General features: G+C 41.9%; 1 long non-coding RNA gene across 1 annotated transcript; it reads left to right on the top strand.

Annotated features, from left to right (window-relative positions):
- The first annotated feature begins 465 nt into the window (after positions 1-465).
- Positions 466-6,840, top strand: LOC140706660 (uncharacterized). The gene is made up of 4 exons (XR_012086448.2): positions 466-956; positions 2,576-2,653; positions 3,632-3,761; positions 6,597-6,840. It is a non-coding gene; the product is annotated as an uncharacterized LOC140706660 (long non-coding RNA).
- The last annotated feature ends 253 nt before the right edge of the window (positions 6,841-7,093 follow it).

Raw genomic sequence — 7,093 nt, 5'->3', positions numbered from 1 at the left:
GGTTCCCGAAGCAGGGAACCAATCATCGCAAAGCAAAATTCCCCCATTTAGACCATCATTTTGTAATCGCAAACAAATCATCGTAAAGCAGATTCGTTGTAATGCGGAGCAATCGTAAAGCGAGGCACCATTGTACATGGATTTTGAACTACATGGGAGTCCGCCACTCCAAACCCCAAAGTTGTTGAAGGGAAGTGTAATGTATTCAGCATTCTATATGGCTCTTTTTCCTTTGCTAGTGTTTTTATTGACCTTTTATCTTCCACTATTCTGTTCTCACCCTCTGCTACTAGTTTTACTTTACTTACAGATGCACTTTGTTCCAGGAGAGGATTTCTTCCTCGTTGGACATCGAGGTCTTTACTGAGTGGTGTGCCTCTGCAGACGGACACCCCCGCTCTGACACTCCTCTGCTGACCCAACCCTGTGCAACCCAATAAAAATAACTGAAATACCCTGCGGGCTGTGGCAGAATCCTAAGATGTCATGAATCATAAAGGCTGTGGAAACCTCACTGGCCTGCCCTTCATGGCTCTTCTGGGACTTGTTGTCTTTTTCACTTGGTTCCACCTTGCTTCTGACTGTCTGACACAGTCAGGCAGAGAGATAAATGGATGAGGTGGAGAGAAAGAGAACCCCAGCATGGTGTGGGGCAGACACCAACATTTCTTACAGAAAGGGGGAGACGAGAATGTGAAGCGAAGACAAGGAGAGTCCAGTACTCCTTGGGACTTCCACAGCTTATAAATCACTTGGAAGATTTTTTTTCCCCCCTACGAGGCCCAGGGTGTTGCTCGCTGCTTTCAAGAAGCGTCACTGAAGCTACTCCCTGCCACATGCAGCAAGTCTGTGCTTGTGTAGGGAGCTTCTGGAAACTGGAATGATCCCCATTCAGGAAGCAGCAGCATCGGAGAACCAGTGGCTCTGCTTTTTTCAGAACTCCTGAATGGCCGAATGTACGTATACTTTGATATTCTTCCAGCATGTTTTAAAATAGGTGTCTATGGAACAGGATAATTAGATTGGTGTACATTTTGGAGGGAGCAGGCTGGATCGCTCAGGGGATCATGGTGTCTGGCTGCAGAACCAGAGGTTTAGAATTTGATTCCCCACGGTACCACCAGGTAGCCAGCCTGTGTGGCCTTGGGCAAGCTGCACAGTCCTAGGGAGCCCCCAGAAGAAGGGAAGGATCAACCACTTGTAAGTATTGTCAATGGAGAAAACCCTGGAAAGGTTGTTTATTGTTAAAAAAATACCAGATACAGTCAATCAAAATTATGAATTGACAGGTATTACCAAGTTTTCACAAAAAAACTACATATCTGTTAAATATTGGCACAGTATGTATGCTGTTCCTAATATTGACAGGTTTTGTAGCTCTGATGGTGTTGTTGTTGTTATTGTTCTCCTTGTTCTTGTTCTATTTTTGAGTAAAGTGGTATAGAAGCACAGATATGTCTCTCAGCCCATTGTTTAAGTTATCTGTGCAAACAGCAACTCTTGTCAGTTTTTCTTTCTTTGCTTTTTTTTCAAGATCACAGTTGTTTACCACTGAACTTATGAAGCTTGTGAACAAATTCTGCAAAATATTTAAAAAAGAAATGAAACAAAGTTCTCAGCCATTCTTAAGAGGCACACTGCTTTCTTCTGGAAGGGGCGGTGACTTTCTGTCTATCATTTTGCTTGGGTTTGCTTTAATACTGGTTCTGGAAGAGCCTTCAAGCATTGTAGCATCCAAGTCCTAACTGCAGCAGGAAGAGATCATCTCTTAGGGATGCTTCATCTGCAAATTTACTGCATTGGTACTTCATGACCTATAGAGTCCCTTCCATGTCTGGTTTTATGTTTTTAATTAAACCAGAAGGACAAACCAAACCGTGAGAGCAGAAAAAGTTAAGGGAAGGAAGATGGGGTGAGTCATAAATCAGATAGTGAGGGTAGCCAAGGTTATAAGTCAACATTAGGGTTCAAGGTCATTTGGTTGGTCAAGTAAGAGTCAACTGGAAGATGAAGTTAGTTTGTCATCTTTTTGCCTGAGATAAAGATCCAGTGCTCATCCAGGAAGAGAGCACAACTTGTAGGGAGTAGAAGCTACCACCTAGAATTGGTTGGTTCTCAACATTATTTTGCTTGTATCCAAATCAAGATATGACCCCACGATTTATTTGGAAGAGACTGGAGCAGAATTAAATTCCCAGTGAAGATGTTCAAGAGCTACCTCAATCCAGTTTAGACAGGATGAGAGAGAAACCACTGGCTTAATGCAACAGAAGGCCCATTTACATCCCCAAACAGCTGTCCCTGGTTCACGCAAATAAATTCATTGCATCTTCAGTTCTCAAATCCTTTCTCTGAATTCTTCACTACATGACAAGGGTAGTTGCTGCAGATCTTTTATATCCCATTTCCTGTATCAAATAAAGTTTTGCAGTTGTCATCCCACTCCCCCATCACAATGTCTGGTGCAGTAAATCATTTCTATTTGAGCCGAAGCATGGGTCATCCTAAGCAGGTCATGATTCCCTAATGCTTGCATAAAAGGCAAGATGATGTTCAACTCTTTGTTCTTTTGTAGGGGCAGAAAGGCAACTTCCAGCAATGAAGTTCTTCTTCCTCCTTGCTTTCTTTTGTCTGCTATTCCTTGCTGCTCCAGGTATGTTCCCCTTGAAAATCACCACTTTTATCCCCCCTTTTTCTGCATCTCTTCTACTACACCACAGTGCATTTAAACAAAGGGGATGAAGATCCCATGTTAAATTTGAAGTTCATGGTGCAACCACCCCGTAAAAGCTAAGCAATTTGGTCCTACTTAATGTTAAGGACCATCTTGGAGTCCACGTGAATCCCCTAAGGCTCCTAAAGAAAGGTGGCATAGAAATCATGAAGGTGGAATGGTCCTCCATGGTTCAGCTGTCTCCTGCTGCTAAAGAACCTCTACTCCAGTGGTTCTCAACCTTGGGTCCTTGGATATTCCAGAAATCCTGGCCAGCATAGCTTGTGGTGAAGGTTTCTGGGAGTTTTAGTCCAAGAACATCTGGGCACCCAAGGTTGTGAACCGCTGCACTACTATATTATAGTATACTTCTATGGTCTGAGAAGTGGACTTGATGAGTTATAGATAGTTCAGTTCAGTTAGGCATCCTTCAGTCTCGAGAGACGATGGTAACGTGCTCTGTATGGAGGACTTGGAACAGCGTCTAGTGTGGCCGAGAAGGCCAATTTGAGAGTGACCATCCCTTCCACACTGAGGACAAATACAATCTGTCCCCTGTCCTGCTCCCTGATTTTGCTGCTTTCGGGACTGCCTCTTTGCCTCGGCCTGCTGGACAAGGGTCCCTTCAAATTGGGAGAGGCCATGATGCACTGCCTGCCTTCAGGCTGAACATTCAGATGTCAAGATAAAGCTGATAATATTTGAAGAATATTTCTTCTTCTTTTCTCCCCCTGTTTTATGTCCCATTTTTCCTTTATTTTGCACATCGTCCCCAGATCTAGTTACACATTCCCATCCCATCCCCCGTTTTATGGGGCAATTGAGCCATATATTGGGAAAGTTAGAATGGAAGTACGGCAATAGGACCTATGCTGGGATGAAATGCTTAACTACTTTTCCTGTCTTTGGCTGAGATAGGCGTTGCAACTGAAATTCGGAGAGCGAAGGCCTGTAAAGAGGCACATGGGGTGTGTCGGCAGGCAACATGTTTGCACGACCCTTGGGAACGCATTGGAAGATGTGGAAATAAAAGGACCTGCTGCATAAGGTAAACTTATGAAATGGCAAGAGAACAGTGATGGATTCAATGGAAACAATTCTGTTCGTTTGGTTGGATACACACAACTACTAAGTTTCAAAGCAAGCAAGATCAGAAATGAACTTTAAACTCCTTCATTTTTCTAGAATTCAGACCTTCATATCCAGTAATTTTGCAGGCCTTAAAACTTGCACAGAATTTCATTTCGTTTATAGTGACTTTCCTATGATTATGGATGATTTTGGCTGCACTCCATCAAATGTTTCTTACGATGGCTCATTGTGACTAATTGATGAAGGACTAGGGTAGATCTTGGCTGTGGAATTGAGTGTATGACCAGACGCATAACCAAGAAATGCCCCAGCACCTCATCAATTAGTTGCAGAAATTTATACAACTCTCGTGCAAACATCAACAGGATTTATGCCATGGTTAGAACGCAAGGAAAGAAGAAATGGGAACACTAGACGTAAGGATTTACACTGAAATCTGTAAATTATGTCACTTGGAACTGCTGAAGGCAGTTTTTAAAGATCTTTTCATACATTTCTGAGCACATACTGTACAACCAAGATCAACTCATTTTCTCAGCCAGGGGTTTATTTCCAGTTTATTTCCCCTTCACCTAGAAGGTTGTTGGCATACAGTTTATTGCATACAATGCCATAAATGTGAAATGCAGCTTAACTCTATTAGAAGCCATTCTGGCAATTAACAGGGAAAGACAGTATATACATTTGCCTCCAGCTGCTGGACCTTGTCTTTCAAGAGGACCACCAACTAACACTTAGAGCATTTCTACTCAGGCACCTCATTGGCAAGAAAACAAACATGCCACAAGTGTTACAAGTGCAACAGATTCTGCACTCTCCATATTGACTGATTTGTCAGTGAATTAAAAAAAGGGAGGAAGTCTGATCCTACCCCTAAAATTGTCCTACCCCCTCCAAGTGTATGCAGTGCTATTTGGTTTTCCTATTTACCAGGTTAGTCAAAAATAGAACTAGAGAATTTTGTGCGCCATTAGGCACGTGCTTCTGTTCGCACTCATTTAAAGCCAAAATCCCGCCCCCTTAGACCATGCGGTCAGGGAGAACAAAGGTCAGCCTAGAAGAAAATACCTCACCAAATAAAATGTCCTCCCAAACACAGCTCAATTCCTGCCTCAGCTTCCTCTTCAGGAAAAGGCAAAGACAGTATATATATTTGATAAATAAATAAATGAACTTCTGTAAAACACCTCTTTGGCTCCTCCGTCTCTTATTTTCTCCCACAAACCTCCACATGGATAGCTTTAAAAAGTTACTTTTTGTGTATTTCAACTCCCATAATTCCTCAACCAGCATATTTTTCAGAGTTAGACGTCAAGAAAGTACCATATTTTTCCATTTATAAGACCTCCCCCCCCTACTTTTCTAACACAAAATTTAAGAAAATCTAGTTTTAAGTATTCAGCCTCTAGGCTCCTAACAAGTCCTTGTTCCATTTGAGCCTACAGGCTCCACCTCCAATGAGGTGTGTTCCAATTGGTTTGTTCAGCATCAGCTGATGTCCATAAGGCTTGTGAGTAGAGGAAGCTGTCTTCTGACTGTTGGAAGCTAAGCCTCATGATTGAAAGAAGACTGTTTACAGAGGCAAGGTACAGGGCCATTTTGTTCTCTCCTCAGCTATCTCAGCTTATGTCTGTGTAAAAAAACACCCCTCAATTTTTAGTGTAATGATTTTAGGAAAAAAGTAGCATCTTATACATGGAAAAATACGGTAACTGTTGAACGATTGATTTAGCTAGAATCAGCTTATAGATGACAAAACCACAAGTGACAACAGTACAACTACATATGTAAAATAGAAGAAAAATTCCATCTGACAAAATTCATAGAATCATAAAATTAGAGAATTTTGAAGGGGCCTCTAAGGCCATCAAGTCCAACCCCCTGCTTGATGCAGGAATACAGATCAAAGGATATCTGCCAGGTAGCTGTCTAAGTTTCTCTTGAATGCCTCCAGGGCTGGAGCACTTGCCACCTCTCAAGGTAATTTGTTCCATTGTTGTACTGCTCTAAGTTTTTCACGATCTTCAGCCTAAATCTGTCTTCCTGTAACTTGAGCTCATTATTGTGTGTCCTGTACTGTGGAATGATCACGAACAGATCCTGCCCCTTGATCAGTCTTTCTGGGGGTATTTCTTTATTCACATCAGAGCATGGCACAATTTAAAATTTTATATATAAAACAATTTAAAATGTTAGGATAATCAGATTATTTTTGAATGGAAGTGGGCTACTTCAATAGTCTTATCTTGGCCATTTGCAAGATCTTCTTTCATACATGTGGTGGGGCATAAATGGCATCCACAAAGTGTTGCATTGAACTAATTTCTACACAGTCGCAGAAAATTTGTCCTCTATCCAAGCAGTCCCATTTTACTTGATTATTCCTTGATCTTCCTTCTTCTCTTCGAAGTCTATTAAAGTGACTTCCAGGTGGTCCACCTAGAGTCTTGTTCTGGTAGAAGATAGCATTCATTCATTCAGGATGTTGTCTTTTTTTCTCCACAGGTTTAGCCTAGTCTCTTCCTGTTGAATATTTTGAGTTTGAGATGTGTGCCAAAAACTTTCCCCCAGTTTTCATCATTGTCTAGAGAGTTGGTGTCCATGAAGTGGATGAGTTTGGTGCTGTATTGCCTTGCTTACTATTTGCCACCATCTCTTGATGTTCTTCTGGAGGGGCAATGCCAGCCAAATAATAGACCTTTGATTGCAATTGATAGAATTGCAATCAATTCAGGCCCTCTCTTAGCCCATGAACAAGACTGTCATCTCATGCCTTCTCTTCTTTCAATAGGAAAACAGCCAAGTAGCCACACAACGGCCTGCTGAATGTCATCTCCAAATGGATCTTCTCTCTTGCTTGAAATGGCTCTGTCATTTACTTAAGTGCCAGCCTGGCATACTTTGGTTCTTGCTGCTTAGCAAATGTGGATCGCGGTGGAGGATGCAGAAGGATACCCTTGCTTGAGCTTGGAAGAAAACCCCCAAAAGCTTTCATTTTCTGTTCTTTAACTGAATGATAATAAAATTATTTATGTGCAGTCTCTGTTGATGTGATGCTCACACTTGCAGAAGGATGCAATTTTGGGAAATAGGTTTGTCTTCATCTTCCTTGTAGGAAACAAACCAAATATGTGAAATGGCAGCAACCACACAAACAGCAATCCTGGATGAGCAGAAGGCACTTTCCTTGCCTGCTTGAGATGGGCAGACCTAATGCTTCCCTGTACTCAGTGAATTATTGAGAACATTTTATAGTGCTGTTTATCAGAAATAGACTGGGTGGTCTTT

The sequence above is a fragment of the Pogona vitticeps genome, chromosome 1 (genome assembly GCF_051106095.1).
Source record: "Pogona vitticeps strain Pit_001003342236 chromosome 1, PviZW2.1, whole genome shotgun sequence".
Taxonomy (NCBI): domain Eukaryota; kingdom Metazoa; phylum Chordata; class Lepidosauria; order Squamata; family Agamidae; genus Pogona; species Pogona vitticeps.
This window is presented reverse-complemented; position numbering and strand designations above follow the sequence as displayed.